This window comes from Glycine soja, chromosome 20, assembly GCF_004193775.1.
Source record: "Glycine soja cultivar W05 chromosome 20, ASM419377v2, whole genome shotgun sequence".
NCBI lineage: Eukaryota > Viridiplantae > Streptophyta > Magnoliopsida > Fabales > Fabaceae > Glycine > Glycine soja.
In genome coordinates, this window is record NC_041021.1 from 4,426,822 (window position 1) to 4,449,765 (window position 22,944).

Below are 22,944 nucleotides of genomic sequence, written 5' to 3' on the forward strand. Positions count from 1 at the left end.
TTAATAAAGACATTCTAAAAGAACCGTCTTAGAATCATTTAAAAAAATTAAAATTAGTAAAGATTCTAAGACGGTTATCTGAAAAATCGTCTTAACTACTTTCTAAGACGGTTTTTAATCCTTACTAATTTTAACTTTTTTTTAAAATGATTTAGAATTGTCTTAGAATGTGTACTTTCTAAGATAGTTTTTAGCTAACAATTGTCTTAAAAGGGTATCCTTTTCTAAGACGTATTTTTATGGAACCTTCGTTGAAAGTCAAGACTTTCAACGACTTTGGCTTCAAAGACGGTTCAAAACTGTCTTTGAATAAACGTTACAACCATTGCAGAAGGCCTTTTCCAGTAGTGAAACTTCCCCTGATTTGAGAATCCCTGTATATCATTCTCATTCAGTAACTTTTTTAAATAGTCTTAAGTGTTTGCATATGATTTGTTAAGAGTAAAAATGCCTTAGCTATTAGTGCTATACTAATAATCGAGTAATATGATTAACTTCAAGTAGAGTAACAAAGTATCTTTGAGATGTAGTGACAGTAGTGTCCTACATTACCAAACTTTGACAGAACATTGATTGCATCTTCCTTAGTCATTTTGTTTTGATTTATAGCATTCCCAATCTCCTTTTAATCATGTCTCTTTTCAAGCACATACCTTTCAACCACTTACACAAATGCTTATTTCATAAAATAAATTTAAATAAACTATAAATAAGTTCTTACAAATAAAGACCTGGTTTTTTTCAAGTTTATTTAGTGTTTTTAGTAGACATCTTTATATGAGAGGTGAGAAAGACAATATAAAATATGCAAACATATTTAAGTCTTTCTTAAAAAGAAGTATTTAAGCCAAAAAGTAATATTTCAATTTAAATTTCCTACATGAATTATGTATTCTAATCTTAAGCGTCCATGATGCAGATTTATCCATTTCACTATTTAACAATAATTAAAAAAAAGTGATATATCTAGAAAGCATATCAAATAAGAATTTCTACTTATTATTACAAAAAAAATGAACTATACATACAGAGTTGAAATTAAAATTTAGTCGTGACATCATCAAATCATGTACATCTATCTAAATTAATAATACAAAACTATAATTTACATTTTTTACAACAATGTTTCATTTTCATACCTTCCTTACATATGAAGTATGAAGTCAAGGAAAACTTAACAAAGAGAGAACATAATAAACAAGCACCGAACCACCTAATCTTTTCATACTAAAATAAATTAATATTATCGTTCTCAACCTCTACCAAGATTAATCATAATAACTAATCCAAAAAAATCAATTGAATATTATAATTGCTCTTTGTTTCCCCATTCAAACTTAGATAACTAAATCCAAAGTACTAAAATAGAAGTAAACATCATAAGATCATAGCAAAAGCAAACTCTAAGGAAAATAGAAACCCAAAAAATAGGCAAAGAAAGAAAGAGAAGAAGAAAGTGGACTCACAGTATTCCTTCTATGCTCTGCAACAGTGAGAGCAAAAGCAACCAGATCAAGCACAAACACCACCACCAATAATAGAGATGAAGCATGTAACAACTCATCTCGTCGCTACGATATCACCACTCTAAATCGCGAAAATTTCAATTTTTTAATTGAAAACTCCGTTAATTTGCGTATGAAAAATGAAATTAAATTTTTTACGATATACATTCACCAAACAAGGCACCATCACTTAAATGAATACATACATACATATATATATATATATATATATATATATATATATATGTGTGTGTGTGTGTGTGTGTGTGTGTGTGTGTGTGTGTGTGTGTGTATATGTATAATAACTTGTTGGACAAGTGACCTCAATAACTTAAGAGGGGGGGGGTGAATTAAGTTATAAAAATTTTTGACTAACAAGTTTTAATCTCCTCTTTAAATGATATATAATAGATTTAAAATGCAGAATAAGCAGCAATCAATTTAATCGATATTCTTTAAACGTGTAAGACAGAATCAATTGCAATAAAATAAATGAGATAAGGGAAGAGAGAATTGCAAATTCGATTTATACTGGTTCGACCACTTCCCGTGCCTACCTTCAGTCCCCAAGCAATCCACTTGAGATTTTCACTATCTTTGTAAAACTCTTTTACAACTTCTGAACCAATTAGGGATCCCTCTCCCATGTGTTCAAGAGACAAACAGTCTCTTGATCACAACAAATCTTTTTCAGAAAGTACAGATGTTTTTCTCTCTTTTAGAGAAGATAATGCAAGTTGAAGATCTTAGAAGAATACTTAATTGATTTGCAGGTGTTTGGCCAATATTTTGTTTTTGAGAGAATAAGATAATAAGGTTATGGAAAACTCTGAAAATTTTCGTAGACAAGTCACATATTTATAGGCCCTTGATGGCTTTTCAAAAACTTTTGAAGAGATGTGACTTTTTAGAATATATTTCAAAATTATCTTACTGGTAATCGATTACAGTCTCTTGGTAATTGATTACATAGTTACATATTGAGGGATCATGCCTTTTCAATTTGAATTTCTGAAGTTTTGTTACTGGTAATTGATTACAAGAAAGTGGTAATCGATTACAACATTTAAATTTCAAATTTCAAACTTCTTTTTGAAAAGTTTCTATAGTAATTTGTCTCTGGTATTACAGTGCCTGGTAATAATCAATTACTAGTGGGAAAACCCTTATTTTAGCAATGATAAAATATTTTAAAAACTTTTTGTAATCATTTTGAAAATCATATTTTGAGGCCAAACCTTTTCAATCAATAAGAGATTCTTTTAACAATAATAAAGTAAGTCTTATCTTATTTTCTTGATCTTAAATTTTGACTTGAAGTACTCTTGTGTTGATTACATCTTGACATCATCAAAACCTTCATATGCATACATTCACATAACTCAGTACACATCATTCACATAATGGAAAGTAAATTTGTTCATACATATAATTAAATCTGTGATTTTCATCCTTAATTAAAAAAAAGAATTATGGAACCAGCTACGGGGGTGTTGATTAACAAAACACAACTATTTTCCAAAATAATCCCAATGTTATCACGTCGGCTTGGCGGCTCCACAAAAGAATCTCACTTCACGTATTCTACTGCTGTCATTCTGCTCCCACGAACAAAGGTTCACGATCATCACAGGTACCAACCACACAGTACAAAAATTGCGAGGGGTGAGTTTATTATAAAAGAAATTTATACAAAAATCAAATAACCATAATTAGTAAGAAAACATTAACAAATACCATAAGCATACACAAGCATCCATTAGTCCAACATACACTCAACAAGTAGCCATCATCCATCCATAATTCCAATCAATAATGCTCAGTATGATGCATGTACCTGACCTCAACTCTCAAATGCAATGTGGTACCATTCATCAAGGAAATAGCCTAAGTGTGTCCACATGACACTCTCACTTAGGAAAACTAGGCAGTAAGTGTCTAGGTCACCCTGTCGTGCACAGGCAACTCCCCCCCCCCCCCACACGACATGCCCCCAAGTACAAGTATTCCTCCTCAGGAGAAGCTACAAGTACTTACTGACAAAGTTTATACTACTTCCATGCAATATGAAGTATGAAACACGGGCACCATCAATGCACTGACCGTGGATAATTAAAGATTCTAAGCCATCCCCCTCAAAAGATGCTTAAAACTCTTTAACCACTTTATTTCCCCCACCAGGGATATCCAACATGGTCACTGCACCCCCCATGTACATACACAACATACATCATCACAATGACATTTTCAACATCATTAACATCTCATCTCAATGTCATTATCAACATCAACATTATCTCATCTCAATGTCATTCTTAACATCAGCATCATCTCATCTCAATATCATTCTCAACATCATCATCATCATCTCATCTCAATGACATTATCAACAATAACAACATCATCTCATATCAACATAATCATCAATAACAACATCACCTCATATCAATGTTATCATAAATAACAACAAAATCTCATATCAGCATAATCATCAACAACAACATCATCTCATATCAATATTATCATCAATAACAACATCATCTTATATCAACATAATCATCAATAACAACATCATCTCATATCAATATTATCATCAATAACAACATCATCTCATATCAACATAATCATCAATAACAACATCATCTCATATCAATTAATATCAACAATAACAATATCATCAATAAATTCCATTCCTCATATACAGACATATACAATTCATGCCTGAGGTTCACACTCCCCAAGTCTTCAAACAACACAAGTCTAATAAAAATAATAATGTCATTTATCAATAACAAACATATCTCATCCCATTAGTAAGAACATTGTTTTCCTTGAAAATCAACATGCAACAGGGACAGGCATACATGCCCATAGTTAGGTTCTCTAACCCCAACTATGGTATCAAAAACAGTAAATTATAATAAACTCCTCTCACCTATCGTGAGCTCTACGTTAGTTCCTCTTTGCGTCGCTTAGAGACCTCTCTCGTTCACATTCGTCAGTCCAAACGCAAGATTCTATATCCCAAATTGAAGGAAATTTAGTATAGATTTTCAGAAAAAATGTTAATGACAACATTCGGGGTTAATTACCCTTGTCAAAACATAAAGGGCTAAAGGGGTGTTTCGGATTCTACTAAAAGGAGACGTCATTTTGAAATTTCGATCATGTCAATGTGACCGGGGTTCAGTGAAGGTCACGAAAATAACATCAATTTTATAAAAAGATAACTTTTACAACGTCTCATTTTCAAGGATTTTTTAAAGGAAGTGTAAAAACACCCTATTACAATATCCAAAACACAAGAGACACTAAGAGAAACTCAAACTAACTAAGAGAAAGGCTTAGAAGTCAAGATTACCTCAAAGAAGCTATGAAAGAAAGGATTGAGGGATTTTTTCTCCACCGAATCCTTGAGGTGGATTCTGAGGATTCCGCTCTGATTAAAATGTTCCTCTTGGTGTGATGGTTCAACAGCAAGCAACAGTGGCTCATGGTGGCCACCGGTGGTCGTGGGTGGTGGAGAAGAGGGTGTTAGGGTTTAGGTGGGCGTTTAGAGAGGAGGAGAGTGAAAAAATCATGTTTTTCACACTGAAGAACATATTTATAATATGCAGATCTCACTTAGCGAGCTCTTCTCACTAAGAGGGAGTCCACTTTTGGCGCTAAGCGTGACAATTCTCGCTCAGCACAATTCCCTCTCGGGCTGGAATTGTGCTTAGCGCGCTTCTCGCGCTAAGCGAGAGGTCCAAATTTGTTATTTTAAAACTCCCAACGGTTAGACTGTGGGGACATGTGTTATTAACCTGCCATTAAAATTTGAAGACGATCTAACGGTTAACGAATCCAGGATCGTAATTTTACTTGAATAGGTTTATGTAAAATTTGAAATCTCATAATTTCAACTTAGGTCAATAAAACTCCACATGACTCAACATCCATATTAAGCAAATCACACATGACTAATTCACATCATACCTCAACTCATTCAAGTCAATCATATAATCAAATAACATGATAAATACCATTAAATATCAATTTATAATTGGTAATATTTCAGGGTGTTACAAAGCCATAGTAGCTAACCCTCCACTTAAATTTGAATATTTATCCACAAAAACACCCCCCAAAAAAGAAAAAAAAATGTATTAAAGGCTGAAAAATGGAAACATTATATTAAGCTCTTAAGATTATAACAAAAAAAAAAAAGCAACAACAGCAATAGGAACTTATGACTATACTAGGAAGAGGTTTGGATTCTCATATGAGAGTGATTTTTCCTTTGTTTGGAAGCAAATGGAGGAGTAAAGATGGAAAGCAAATTAAAGTATAAAACATAGTAAGGAAGCCAAAAAAAAATTACCTACAATAACGGTCGATATAGTAGAGGCCATCGGTGGAGAATCCAGAGCACTTATCCAGCTTGAGTGCTTGAAGTATGTGTCCACGCGAACGAGCTAGAACTTCAAGATCTGAATCCCTTACAATCATATGTCGAAAGTGAAGTGACTTCAAGCAATTGAAGTATTGAGAGATATCTATGACCCAAGTTGTGATGAAACCTCCCCAATCCTCCGGTATCAGGTTGAACATCGCCTCCTGTGGCTTTCCCTTCAGCTTTAGTGACTCGAGGTGTAGGAACCGCCGTCTTAACCTGTCCAACATGGTGGTGTAACACGGTGCGATTGTCATGTGCTTACGCATGAGCAAGTTGAGCTTGTACAACCAGTGGCACACCTACAACAAGACATCGCGGTCTTGGAGTCGTGTATGTATGGCATCACGCAGTCCAGCACCACATCTGATAACCTCATCGCCATCCGCTTCGTGTCCTGATCCTCCATAACTGCAAAAAGACATGTGAAAAGCAACGCCGCCAACTCGGTTTCGAAATAACAAAAGAGGAAGATTTGGAGCATGTTGAACGAAGATATAAGGAATTTTCAGTAGGAGGAATTTCGCACTGAAGATGAGCCAATCGGTGGGGAACAAACCGTCAAACTAGCCATCAGTGGCGGAAAGGCCAGAGTTGGCGGAAGCGAAGTTTAGGAGGCCGAGGATTTGGGAAGAGGTAGAGAAATTGGGAAGCCTAGCACAAGAAAGTGAGAGGGAGAGTGAAGCACAAGAGTAACAGAGAAATTTAAAAATTAAAAATGCATTCACTTCTAAGACAGTTTTTACAAAACCAAAAACCATCTTAAAAAATGTCAGTCTTTTAGGATGGTTTCTGTAAAACCGTTTTCATTAAAAAATCTTACATTTACAAAATTGTCACCGCCTTATATATTAAGATGGTTCTTCAAGAACCATCATCATTTTGTCATCGTAGAAAACCATTTTTCTAGTAGTGTGCACCTTAACACTCGTTGTGTCACATTCTATTAATTTGGTTGGAGTCACTTCTCCATTTTTTATATGCGCTAAATTCCTGTGTTAATATGAATTTTTTTTCAAAATTAGGTTTCTTACATTGTATTTGAATTAGGTTTCTTTTAAATCATGTTTTTTTTTCAGAATTAGGTTTGATCTACGTTTTTGCTTGATTTGAACAACTTGCATATTTGTATTATGCTTTTACGTGCTTAGTGTTAAGATAGAAAATATATTCATTTTTTTATTATTTAAAGGACTAAAAAATATTTCTATGTTTGTTACAAAATAAATAAATAAAAGTTGAACATAAAACATTTTTAAAAAATAACTTTCATATTCCTATGTTTTTGTTCTCAAGGAAGAAACTATATACGTTGATTCCTACGAAATGAGAATAATTATTTAAATATAAAGACATAACTTAATTATCTTTAAAAATATATTAAGAAATAGTTTTTTAGCTTATAATTTATCATAAAAAAAAATTGGCTTAAATATGTTTTTCATCCCTCAAATTAAAAGTTATTGTTTTTAGTCCTCCAAATACACAAAATATTTTTATAATCCTTCTCCTTATATGCCATTAACATGCAGCAAACAAGCAATATTAAATTTTTAATTTGTGGCGATTTTGGATCTCTAGAATTTGATTTTTAATTTAAATTTTAAAGCATGATTTATGAGAGTTAAAAAATGTCACAAATCGTAAAAAATATATAATAAAATGCAAGTATAGATTCATCATTCTTCGTGAACCGCATAAATTAGTAAATTTAAAACTAATTCTCAAAGATGATATGCATTGAAGTCATAACAAATCTAAATAAATTTTATATTATAAAAACATTACATTCTGTATTTTTTGGTCAATTATAGTTTAACTTGACTTCTCATATTATTGTAATTTTTTTTTGTCTTGCTAACCATTGTCTTATCCTTAGAGTATTGATTAAGAAACCAAAAGGAAAAAATATTTATGGTAAAGATCATAGAAGAACGCAAAAAAAGTTGCGAAATGTTCTAAGGACACTGGTTATCATTTGTCATTTTCTTTTTATGCACCATACATAACAAGAAACGTTACATCATGTTGAAAGGCAAGAGGCGTGAATCTCCTGCATACCCTTTATTATAGGAATGTATACCCAATCTCATTTAAGCAGCGTGCTGGCCACATCCCACCTCCATTTGATTCGTTGTTATTGTTGTCATCATATGCAATTTCATGTATATCCATTTTGTCTATGAAGAGGGCTTCTTTCTATGTTTGCAGACATTACAAGCACCATTGCCACAAAATGGTGTCATTTTGTAGGGCCCACGGGCCACGACGATGCTATTGTAAACGGGATTCTAGCTAGAAGAGCGGCTATAAAACCCTAGACGAATCACACCAAAATGAGAGGGATTCAGAGGCTGTGTAAGTGTGAGACTATACATTTGAAAAAGACTTAAAGGAATTAATTGATACTATCTATACCAACAAGATCATCTACTTATTAATAGACTTAAAGGAAAAGGGTGTCGGGGATTGGGTTCGAAGAGTGAGTTTTGAGATTTTTTTTTTTGTGTGTTCAGATTGCTTATTAGGAAAGGCTAGAGCAAGAAAGGAAGGAACTATGAAAAGAAAACCACCCCAATCTCATCTATGTGTTTATATTTTTTTAACCTTTTTGCAAGTTGTGGCAGTTAAAGGACTAAAAAAATACCGATAAAGAAAACCTTTTCGTCACAAATCATGAACTCTTTATTCCCTATTTGGTTGTATTATTATATTAATGACTTGTGCAAAAAAGGACTAAAAAATATATTTATCAAATTCTAGGGACTAAAAGAACAATTTTAAATTTGGAGGACTAAAATAATAAAGACCTAATTTGAGGGACTGAAAACATATTTAAGCTTAAAAAAATACTGTGAATAGTATTTTTAAGATATTTTTTATTAGAATTAATCATGTTATTTGTATTTTTTTTATAAATTTATCATTAAAAAATAAATATATCAAATATATTGTTTATGATGTAATTTATTGAATACTTCCTTATCAACTATATATCTCACGATTATTAACAATTAAAAAAAGAGAAAAATTACAAAAATAGTCTAGTTCTATAATGATTATGTAGTGATATTTATCCATCGCACTTTGAAGTGAATTGCGGTGAAAATAAGAGAGACATAGAGAGAGAAAAAAAATAGAGACGAGAGAATTGATGACAAAAATGATAGGTGAAGTAATGAAGAAATAAAAGACAAATAGAAATAAAAATGAGGTGGAATTAAAATGGAAAAAATATATGTAAGATAACTATTATCGTTAATCATTGAAGACATGATTCAAGTTTTATAACCCATAATTATAATAATATTGTGAGATATTCAACATTCATATAATCAATATGAAGAAAAAAATGCATGATCAAACATTTCATTTTCATTTTTTGTTTATGATTTTTTAAAATAAAAATAATAAATTAAATTATATATACCCATAGTAAATAAATATACTTTTTTGTATAATTACCAATCTTTGCTTGTTCAAAATGAAAGTTATGGCACTTTAATTATATATCATAGTTAAATTCAATTAATTTTACATAAAAATTAGAAAAAGCAATACTAAACAATGAGAAATGTTACGAATACAATTCAGACACACTCTTTTTTTAACACAAACTTTCTCTTAATTTTATAATTTTTAATAAATTTTAACCAATTAGAGAGTGTCATTAAAAAATATGTTAGTCAATATGTTCTTAGTCTTAGCACTCCTCTTAAACAATTTTATTTTTTTACAATATATTATATCTTTAGACTTATAAATTATTAAAAGTAAAGAAAATATATTATAGAATAATTCTCATAAACATGAGATTTAGTTCTAATAAATAATTGCGCTGAACAATTGAATGGCGAAATAAGTCTCCACCCTAGAGACCCTTTATCATTTTTTTATTATTTCTAATTATATTTTTTTATTAATATTCTTACTCAAAAAACTACAGTATTATGTTACTATTTAATGTCAAAATTAATATTTAAATATTAAAATTCTATAATAAATAACACGAATATGAACAATTTAATTCTTTATCAAATATTAAGTTTGTTAAAATTTATTAGATTCAATCGAATGATTATTATAAAACTCAAGTTTCAATCAATGACCTATATTTATTCAAGTCTCCTCCACTATCAGTGAGTTGCATAGTTTGGGTGTTGAAGTTTGCTATGTTTGATTTTTTGTTTGGGGTATTCTAAACTCACTTTAGAAAGTAAATTCAAAAAATACACCGCGTGCTGAATGTATTTTTGGAAATAAACTCGATTTCTTAACATGTTTAATTATCCTCAAAAGTAGATATATAAATTGAAATTTTATCTAAAAACTCAGTTTGCAAACTGAAGTTTGTTAATATAAAAAATAAAAAACTTTAAATTTACTTACTTTAATTCAAACATGCACTAATTATTTTTTAATTAAAAAAAAACTATAAATTTACATATTTTAATCCAAACATACACAAAGTAATTTTTACAAATTAAGCTTGCAAACTTGAAATTTACACAAATTTAAGTTATGCAAACTTTTATCTAATACATGCATGCATCAAGGTTGGTGACTTCAACTAACAACAATTAAAAAAAATAATAATAGCTTGTGTCTCTTAATTAAATAGTTTAAAATTTAAATATGTATTAATCCTTAAATATAAAATAAATTATATTAAAGAATATCTATTATCTTATGTGCGTTTTCAGTTGGGAGATTTCGTGGATTGGCTGCATGTTGGTAGGACAATGGCACGAGGGCATAATCAAGCACAAGGACCTCTGCTCTGCTCCAACATACTTGCTAGATTTTGATTTTGAGCTTCCTTGCACGCAATTTGGTGTCGTTGTGTGGCTCAAGGACATGACTGGGCCCATATTAATTTATTTATTTTTGTTTCAGGATTCTATTTTTGCAACCTTCTTCTTTCCGTACTCTGTCCATTTTTGTAATTTTATTTTTCTTTTTAAAGATACCATCCAAATTAAATGCATTCCAACTTGCGCCACTGTCACTTGCAATTTCAATGATTTTGTGCTATGAGGGAGAGTTACGTGCAATCTGAAATATACAATGCCAATCACCAATAGGTCCGACATGAAGAGCAAGTAACTGACACCATGTTCAATGTCCAAAAATCTTACACTTACGTGACTTCCCTTTTTTGGTTTCGTGCTTATACATTTCAGACATTTAATTTTTTGAGTGCATTAAATATATTTCAGAAATTAAAATTGCAATTTTTATCTAAAGTTTTACAAGGATGGGGAAGCTGACAAGCAAATAAGTGTGAGAGAAATGAGACAAACAAATACGATTGGCAACAGTTGAAGGACGGAGTGCGAGAAGGAAATAGTAAGGGAGGAAAGAGAGTATCTCAAAAAGATTTTTTTAAAAAATAAAAATAAGGGAATACGAGAGGAAAGGGTATATATAGAATCATATTTTTTTATTTTATTTTGGTTACGTGTGAATTGGTGTATCAGACCACTCACCCTCTTTCACACCAAAAAAAAGAAAAACATATCAGCCCTCATCCATACCATAGGTGACATATCGTAGACCACTCTCACTTACCTAAACGTGGGCAATTATACTCGGGACACCTCCAAATTTTCTAATATCCCCTTTTTTGTCCTTCTTCTAAGCAAAAACCAAACTTTTTCTCTCCCACCACCTCCTCATTGAACCTTCACCGAGCCACCATCACCTTTGTACCCGTGCAACCAAACACAACAACATCATTAACACATTGTGCCATCACCTCCTTACCCCATCATGTATGTGTGACCACCATCACTCACCTTTCTTCCCTAGCTCCCTGTCGCGCTGCCACCTCCTTCCCCCAGATCCACACACGCGCCACCCAACCATGACACCATCCTTAATGGACACCACTTTCTGCTTCAACAGTGCCACCACCTTGGAAAATTATCATTGTGACTTGATCGCAGCTTTCACTACCTAAATCAAGAAGATACACACAAGTTCTGCTTGCAGTGAACAGGAAGGTGGAGAGAAGAAAAGAGTGAAAAGGATTGAGACTTTACAAATTTTGGGAATACCCCAAGCAAATATGGGGTGCGTTGAGTAATTGCACCAAATGCATTTTTGTATGGTTATACCTTGTCTTTAGTATAGACATTGGGCTCAAATAACCCATGTAGCCTTTTCTTTTCTGCTTTCTTTAGGTTTTGCTTTGGGCACTAGCCTAACTACTGATACAACCAACAAATAAGGTGAAATGGCAAAAATGCCCTTCATCTATTTTTTAAAAGCATTTTCCTTTTTCTCTTTTCCCCTACTACAGTACTCATGCCTCTCTTCTCCCTCTGTTTGCGTCTGTTCTCTGTTACACCACCGCCTCCATCGTTCGTGTTGTCATCGCACCACAAGTGGCCGCCACCATAGTCGCCTTGTCATTGTCCATCACTGCCATAAATGCCCTTGCTCTTCTTTGTCGGATTTTATGTGCATTCACGGTGGAGGATTGGGGATCCATATAAGGCATACAAATTGGCAATCTGTATACCTTATAAGGATTGACAATCCGTATAAAGCATACAAATGGTAATCATGAATGAAATTGTCTCAAAAGATGTTGCTTAGCGCCCGTGCAGCACCATCAACAATGTTTACAATGGAATCATGAATGCATGGATGAAATTGATCCAACATTGGCATGCTCCTTCTTTGAATTGGTTGCTTAGATGATTATGCACTACGTTTGACTGAAGAATTACTATTATGCACAGAATGTAATGCATCAACATACTCTCAGTAAGACGGATCACGCTTTATTGATCTTTGTTATTTGGTCATCGGTTTCTTCTGAGCACTTTTTGTTTGTACCTTTTTTAGAGTAGCACACATAGAGTTTAGATCAGGGTAAGCAATTTCTCGAAGTTTACTCTTGAAAGTAACTTTGCCACAAACATCAAGCTCTTCAAATCACTTGGATATAGTTTCCATCTCTTAGGTTATGCTCACTTGGGGCTCAGACAACCCTTGGTCTGAAAAACTTAGCATCTGCCAAAAGATATGGATTGTCTCAAGTGGTATGGTACCTAGAACATATTTAGATAGCTCACATGCACACGAAAGATCGCGAGTAGTTCTCATTACACATCCACAACAAGAAGGGCTTTTGCCAGCATAATGTACACGCTCAAACTCAGCAGCAATACGATTTAAAACATACCTTGATATCATGCCAAGTAGTCTCTTGTATAAGGTAACTTCAAAAAACATGTGCAACCACATGTGTACTTGTCTCAAAAGATGCCTTAATTTCAGTGTGTTGTAGCATGATCATGTTGTTCATGACTTCTCAAACACTACATAGGTCTCTAATGCTATTTTATAGTAGTCTCTTTAAGGCTCAATGAGCAGACTCAATCATGCATATGAAATACACAACCAAGTAAAGAAACACAATTTTTTTAATACATTTAACTGTAAACCATGACAACAACAAAAATTTAGAATCTTTGTACCTGTTAGTTGTTGTGTTTCCCAAGTGCATCACCTTATTCGTCCAGGCTTTAACAAATTTTTCTTTGTGAGAAATCAGTCATGTTTGGTTGACATAGTCAACAAATATTGACCATGGTAAGCAAGCAATTTCAAACTTCTTAAGGCACTCATCAAACTGTTGCTTAGAAGGACAATTCACCAAACTCCCCTAGGCTTCCATGACGTAATCCCATGCATTTTTTTTACCAACCAGGGTTTTACACTTTGCCTTCACGTTCTTATCAATGTGAAACCGACACAACAAATTGGTAGCCTCAGGGACTATAGTTTTCACTGCACTCATCAATGCTAGATCTTTATCGGTAACAATAACTCCAGGGAGTGCATCACGTGTGAGGAAAAGACCTCAAAACCGTGGTAGAACCCAAACAACATTATTTAGACGTTCTCCCTCCAAATAGGCAAAAGCAGCAGAGAATGTCCTCTATGTTGGGGTCAAATCAACAATATCAAGTAGCGGCAGTTTGTACCTATTTTTTTTGTAGGCATTGTCTATCAAAAATACCAAATTGTAGGAATTGCTTAATTTGATTGCATTAGGATGACTCCAAAATATGTCACGTACAACATCTTCATCCTTTAATCTATGCTAATGAATATACTGATCCCATTCAAGAAGCTTCATTAGTTGTTGAATTTTAGTATTACTGCCTCTTATGGAAAAACGGCAAGCATTTCTTGCATTTTATATTTGCTTGATTGTTGTATAACTATTGACATTGTGCTCCTTCTACATTAGAAGAATATTTCTTAGTTTCACCATTGACTTTGTCATATCAGCGACAATGATCTCCTTATCCTTAGTCAGTCGACCAACATATGGATGTCCTACTAAAGTCTTCACCAATTCATGATTGTGACTCCTACAAATTAAATTCACCATCCATCATTCGTCTCCCACAATTGGTTTTGCACACAACTTAAAGGGACACCCACATTTTCTACCACTAGCACATGTTCTTACCAAATCCTTCTTCTTGGACCTATACAAACCACTCTTTTTACAACCAATTAAAATAAATGAGGTCTTTCCTCTAATACCATTATTTGTGCCTGACCTGAAAATCACCGCCACAAATCTAATTTCATAAGCAATAGATCGAGCCCAATGCAGAACATCATCACGGGTTTAGTCTTCAACGAACATTCATTTAATTACTTTAATAACAATAAATCATATTAATACCTGAAAAGTATTGAACGCATAAGAACAATCAACATGTTCTTCATTCACACCACCTTCGTTTTCATTTTGGTCATTCATATAAACTTCTTTAGACATTACACTATTATACATCCACTAATCTTCGTCTATCTTAACAAAACATTCAAAAATTTCAATGACAAAGAAAAAACCCCTAACCACACCATAATTATACTATCATATATTTTTCACATTTTTTACTATATTTATTAATATAATACATTAAATTGAATTAAAAACAAAAAAAAATTATGTATAAATTTTTTAACCCTAAATATCACTTTCTTACTATACAAACTATAACTATCAAATGAATATTCTAACTATATCTATTTAAAAGTTTTTTAATTATCAATTCTATTTTTTTCTAATTAAACAATTAAATAAATTTTAAAAAATAACATATAAATCAAAAACAAAATTACGGATTGGTAATCCATATGAAGCATTCATATGATTCATATGGATTAATAATTTATAAGAAGCATACGGATTGACAATCCATAAGCTTCATACGGATTACTAATCCGTATGAATCATATGGATTACTAATCTGTATGAATCATACGAATTCTCAATCCGTAAGTTATATTAAATTTAAGGATTATCAATCCGTAAATTTAATTTCACTTACGGATTACCAAATCGTAAGTATTACGGAACAACAAAAAAAACAAATGACCTACTTACCTCCACCGTTAATGACCAAACCAGTCACCGCCACAACCACCACTTACCACCATAAACAATGTAGTTCGATCAAAGAGGACACAAGAACGAACGAAAAACTCTCACGGATAACCTCTCATGAAATGAATGACGGTGAAGGAAAAATAAAAACAAGCTCGGACGAAAAAGAAGAAGGAAATCACTACTTATAACACAAGGGTATAATGGACATTTTAAAATTTTGCTGGGTGTACTAGCATATATGCTGGTGCCCGAAGCAAAAGCCGCTTTATTTTTCTTTATTGGGCCAATAAAATGAATATAGTTAATTAATGATATAAAAGTGAAAGTAGGATGACGTTGGATGTTAATATTTGGAGAGTTGTGCAGGCCATTCTAGCTCAATCCGTTTTGAATAGGATTAGTTTTGGTAGAAGATAGGTGTGATTTCTAAAACAAAAAGGGTAAAATTGGGTGTAAATAAATAAATATATTTTCTTTTTTTTACTATAAACCTCTTATGCCTTTTCTTATTCGGTATTGTTAACCTTATTTATACCTTATTTTTATTTGATTTAATTACAGTTTTAGACCTATCAACCATAGTTTTAATCATAATTATAATGTTGTTCACTATAATATTAGGGTGGTTTAATGATAGATAAAAAAGAGATATAGGTTGTAAGTCGAGAAAATACAAAAGCTACGAGTAGACTATAGTTTTATTTCATTTAACTATTTTATTTTATTTCTTTTCATTTTCTATTAAATATTCAAACAATGTCCTTTTTTGTCAAATAATAACAAGGAATCCAATTAAGTAAACACTTTACAGCACATAACGAAAGATTTAAAAACATAATTAATCCATTTCTACTATTATTAATAACAAATAATAATATTAAGTTTCCACCTTATAAACTTTTTTCTATTTTGTCTATAACAGATAAAGGCATATAACACGATCGAAACTTTTGAATATGTAGAACTTATACGGTAGACGCATAGTTTGATAAGGAGGTAGAATTACATTGCCAGCACCATTTTCAAAACATGTATTAATGGTAAATCTTAAGGGATTTCGAGATTAATAATTATAGGAAATTATTATGATTTTGAAATATATGATTCTCATAAATAATACATAATAGTGCGTACTTTTCTCCACAATGAGACTTTTTTTCCGATGCACTTTGATTCATTGGAAGATGAGAGAAACAAGATTTCACTTTCTTAACTATTCTTTTTGTCTCTTTATGTTTGTAATGACTAGGGGTTAGAGAGAATATTTTTTGTTGAGAAGAGGACTTTGTTTCAGGTTAATGGGTATTCACCCCTTTATAACCACTACTCTAGTCAAGTAGCAGTTATCTCTAGAAACTTCTCCTATTTAACCCAATTACAATTTAGTCCTTAATTATTAATTATTTATTTATTAGTCCCCACATAAGTCACATATCTCTCACATGATACATTAATTCTAACATTCTCCCACTTGACTCATGTGGCATTACCAAACATTATGGACTAAATAAATAAATAGATTAAACTAACATAACGCACATTAAAATAACTAAATCGTTCTATACATTGGATATATCATAATTTCATGATTAATAGTAGGAATCAATTCGAGTCATGGCGGTTGTACATCATTTAATCGACATAGTCTCTTCCATGTACTACAAATTAGTCTTCTCCTTAAAATGACCATTAGTTAGGATTACATAATTGGTCCAACGTAATATCTTTATTCAAGACAAAACCTGTTAACATTACTCTAATACAAATATGCATACAAACCTAGAGAATAGGTAATCAGAAACATATCATAAATGAGCTCAAAGTGTCAGTAAAATGCATAAGGTAAATTACACTTAATGATCATCAATAACAATAAGGTTCATACTTATAACATGTTCCATAAATGTCTTGGGCAGTCATCTCTTGGTCAAAGGGTCAAGTGCTAATATGTTTTATTGACACTCTTTGTTTTTGAACTTCTTCCTTCACGACAAAGTAATTCAATTTCATATGTTTAATACCCTTAGAGTACTTGTCGTTCTTAGAGAAAAACACTACTGCAGAGTTATCATAATACATTTTTAGCAGCCTAGCAATATTGTCGACAATTCCTAGCCCTAAAATAAAGTTCCGCAACCAATTAGCCTAAATTGTAGCCTCAAAACATGCTACAAATTTCTACTTCCATGGTAGATGCAACAACAATTGATGCATACGAAATTGCTTCCATTTGTTCTCGTTTCTGATCATTTTTAGGACATTGTGCGAGACTAAATTTGTCTCTTTTCTAAATTGGAACAGGTGATGCTGAGCACTTTTTCATCCTGAATCTCTCTAGTACTTTATTCATATATGTTTTTTGAGATAAGCCTAACAATCCTTGTGATTTATTTCAGAATATTTCTATCCCTATCACATAGCTTGCCTCAACCATATCTTTCATTTCAAAGTTGTTAGAGAGAAACTTCTTAGTCTCATGAAGAAGACCAAGATCATTAGTTGCAAGCAAAATATCATCAACATACAAAATTAGAAAATAACCTTACTCCCACTGACCTTCAGATATATACACCAATCAATAGTATTTTTCTTTAATCCAAAGGAAACAATGGTATCATTAAACTTCAAATACCATTGGCGGGAAGCTTGCTTAGGACTGTATATTGATTTCTTTAATTTGCACACTAGTATTCCTTTCCTTTAACTAAGAACACCATTGGTTGGTCCATATAAACATTCTCCTCTAAATCTATGTTAAGAAAGGTAGTTTTCACATCCATATGATGTATCCCCAAGTCATAATGAGCTAGTAATGTCATGATAATCCTGAAAGAATCCTTTCATGAGACCGGTGAAAATGTCTCTTTATAATCAATGTCGTCTTTTCTGAGTAAATCTCTTAACAACAAGTCTAGCCTTGTAATGTTCAAGGTTGCCATGAGAGTTAAGTTTAGTCTTGAAGATCCACTTACAACCAACTCTCTTACAACCCTTTGGCAATTCTTTGAGGTCCCAAACACCATTATGTTCCATGGAATTTATCTCTTCTTTCATGACATCTAACCACTTCTCAAAATTATCACAGCTTACAGCTTGTAAAAACGAGACTGGATCATAATCATTAATGCTTAAGTTTGTTCTTGTTTCATGTAGGTATACCACATAGTCATTGTTAACTCCTTGGCAAGTGTACCAAATTGTCATAAGTAGTAAAGTTTACTCGGAAGTCCGAGTGTCAAATCCATAGGGACTTTGTTTGTACTTGAGTTGACGTATACCCAATTTGTAAGCAAGAGATAACAAATTATACTAAAAGATAGAAAATAATGAATTAAAGAGTAAAAGACAAGAAGAGTAGAAAAGTTTGAATGCAAAGATGACTTCAAAATTTAAATATGTTGGGGCCTAGCATGCTTAACTACCCTTGATGCAATGTTAATGTGTTTCTCTATTTAATATTATTCCAATTTCCACCCACATCTACTAAGATACTCAACCCTGATCCCTTATGTTGAAGAGCCTAATTTATCTATTCTCTCTCCCAAATCCCTTTGCAGAGATAAAACAGTAAATTGAATGAAATTTAGAGATGTATGCATAGGCTAAACAAGACCACTCTATCCCTAACAATGATTTTTTTAGATGCCCTTTCCTGGTTCTTTAGAAATTAAACACTTTCCAATGCTTAATCCCTAAACAGATGCATGAATGATCAAACCATAGAAATGAAAATAAAGCACAAGAAAGAAATAATAAAAATTGACATTGCATTCAATAGATAGTAAGGAAAGATTACATTACAAGGGCTTTGGCTGCTAGGATCCCAACAATGGGGGTTTGGCCTCTCATAGTCATGAGAGGTTTTACACTTTAGGGGCTGATGTAGATGAAAGAAGAAGAGGGATGGATAAAGGAAGAGGGAAGAATGGCTAAAGAGAGAGGGTTTCCCCTATGAGAGATGCTCAAGCTTTGGGTGTATTCAATAGAGAGCTCCGAGTCTTGATGCCTTTCTCATTTGCTTCCTACTCCTTTTATAGGCCTAAGGTAGCTTAAAATTCATGCGACCTCACACTAAGCATGACCTTTTGGGCTTAGCGAGGTGAGCATGCACTGAGCGCGGTAGTGCCTGGGCTTGGCGAGGTGATTACGCGCTTAGCGCAGGATTTCATGCTAAGTGCACCTTTAGGCTTCCTCGCCGGCCTTCGTCGCGTTAAGCTTGAGCTTGACCGCTAAGTAGGGAGGTGCGCTTAGCCTAGCTTGTGTGCTAAGCAAGCAGTCCCCATCTTCAACTTTTTCTTCAAGGTTTTTTCTTCAAGTTTTTGCATCAATTTTTCTCCAAAGCACTTGTAATTTTCTTCTTTTGAATCATGTTGGTAAAAAGTTAACATGATATTAAATTCCTCATTATTTCATTAAAAACAACAATAAAGTAAAGGAATTCTACTCATTCTTAGTCAAAATTAACTATCAATTAAACCTAATTTTCACAGTTATCAGTCATTCAAAATAGCTGGCCTCCTTTCTCTTTGAGACCTCTTTAATGCCACTCCTTATGGTTCTTCCACAATAGGTTCATTATGTATCATGGGTTCATTATTGTGTTGCTCTTCTTCATTGTTGTTTGGAGCAAAAACTAAATGAGAAATTACCTTACTGCTAGAGGCACAAGCTAAAGGGACTTGGATTCTAACTTCTTTAATTTCTACATCTCGCGGAACTGTACTCCCACTGATTTCACCATTTTCAATGAACATTGCATTTCTAGTTTCGACAATTCTCATACTATGATTAGGATAATAAAACATATACCCCTTTGATTTTTTTGGATAACCAATGAAACATCCACTGATTATTCTTGCATCCAATTTTCCTTCTTGTGGATTATAAATCCTTATTTTTGCCTAGCAACCCCAACACATGCAGGTGCCTTATATTGGGTGTCCTATTCATCCATAGTTCAAAAGGTGTCTTTGGAACTGCCTTACTAGGAATTCTATTCAACAAATATATGATAGTTTTCAAGGCGTACATCCACAAAGATACGGGTAAAGTTGAATTGCTTAACATGCTCCTAACCATATCCATTAAAGTTCTATTACGCCTTTCTGATACACCATTTTGTTATGGTGTACTAGACATGATGTATTGTGCACAAATGCCACATTTATGAAGGAGTTTAGAAAATGAGCTTGGGTTTTGTCCAGTTTCATTGTATCTTCCGTAATAGTCACCACCTCTATAAGACTTAACAACTTTCACCTTTCTGTCTAATTGTCTTTCTACCTCATTCAAGTAAATTTCTAAGGCATCCACTGCCTGAGATTTCTCATGCAGTAAGTAGACATAACCATAGCGTGAATAGTCATTAATGAAGGTGATAAAGTATCTTTCCTATCCGAAAGAATTAACATAAAAAACCCACAAATATTTAGATCCGTAAAATCTAGATCAGGAAGAATTTCATTCTTGATTAATCTTTTCATCCTTTCTCTAGAAATGTGACCTAAACGTTTATGCCACAAGAAAACAGATCGTTCATTCACTAAGCTACATTTAGTGCCAACATTATGATGCAGAGTTAAAATGGTTTCGACATACAAATCATCTAATTTAAATTTATATAAACCATCACAAAGAACACCAGTACCAATGAGATGATTATGCTTAAATAAACAAAAACATCCATTACCAAAATTAAAAGAGTATCCAGTAACATCAAGTTTAGATCATGTAACTAAATTCATAGATAAACTAGGTACATAAAGAGGTTCCAGTAAATCTAAATGATGTCCAATGTCAAGTTTTAACGATAAGTCCCGACTGCTTCCATTGGAGCTTTCACTCTATTTTCCATGAAGACAAACTTCTCATTTGGGCTTATGGTTTGGATTGTAAGGAATCTCTACATAGTATTAGAAACATGAGACGTACATCCAGAATCAATCCACCATGTATTATGAGGAAATTCAATTAAGTTTGATTCAAAACATACATGAGCATTAAGCTCACTTTTCTTTCCGAACCAAGACTTGCACTTTGGGCAATCCTTTTGGAAGTGGCCAGATTTCCCACAGAAATGGCAATTATTGCCCTTGGATACCTTCTTCTGGATTTGCAAAGAGCTGTCATTGATCTTTAATGGATTTTTGCTTTTATCATGTTTCTTCACAAATTTCCTTCCAGCTCCTTGATTCCCTTGGTGACTTACATAATGGACTGAGTGACTTCTTTGATTCTTAAGCCTCGTTTTTTCTTGAACTATCATATTGTGCAATTCATGCACATTCCATTTATCTTTCATGGTATTATAGCTCATTTGGAATGGGTCATACTAAGACGGTAATGAGTTCAAAATAAACTAAACAAGGAAGTTCTCATTCACAGCCATTATGAAGGTCTTAAGTCTTGTTATAATGTTTGTCATTTCAATGACATGCTTATGCATAGTACGTGAACCATCAAACAAACTTCATGGTGGTCAGTATACTCATTAATGTTCCTGCAAGAGACTTATCAGCTGTTTGAGAGCGCTCTCCCACTAACCCCATAAACTCTTTAGCTCTATCGATCTTAGGGAGAGTTGTCTTAATACCATCTACAACAATCATTCTCATGAACATTAAGTTGAATCTGTTAGATCTTTCGCGAACTTTATAATGAGTTTTCTCTTTATTGCTACTAGCATCAGTAATAGTAACAGACTTCTTTTCCAATATAACAAGATCAAGATCCAATACACTGAGGTGAAATTGGACTTGCTAATTCAATCAGAGAAGTTAAGCCCATTAAAAATTGACACAGATTGGGAGAGCTTAATTTTATTATGCAATACATGAGAATTCAGTGAATTGGGAACATGTATTGCATAATAAAATTCACATAAGTGTTTTGAGTCATAAAACACATGTCATACGTATAATTCATTCAAATAACAATCAGTTTATATTGATGTTATCCTTTAGGTGATACACCAACACACAACATACAAACATAATGCTAGTAAAATTCTTAACATTATTTGACAATTAAATATGTACCAATTACCTTTGAGTATATAAATAAAATCAATGATACACACAAATCACCTACAATTACATTCATTAATTATAAGAATAATTAATCATCCTTTGGACGATCCATAAATGTCTTATAATAATAATAAATTGTAATGTACCCATAAAGCAATAATCATATAATTTAGCATCCATTATTTTATGGTAATTGAAATAATTATTAATTTAAAATTTGAAACCCAACACATAAGCCACTTTTTCGTACAAATTGTTTGTTTCATTCTAATAATAATTTTGGAACGGAAAATTAAAATTCTTAAATTTCATAATTAGAATTCATGTATATTTGAGAGAAAATAAATCATTTTTAGAAAATAATAAATTTCATAATCTATACTTTGATTTCACATGTAAATCTTAAGGGTTTTTGAGATTAACAGGAAATCAATAAGATCTTAAAATATATAATTTTTACAAATAATAGATAAACATTGCATACATTTCTTCAAAGTGAGACTTATCTTCTGTGCACTTTAATTCATTGGAAAAGGAGTGAAATAAAAT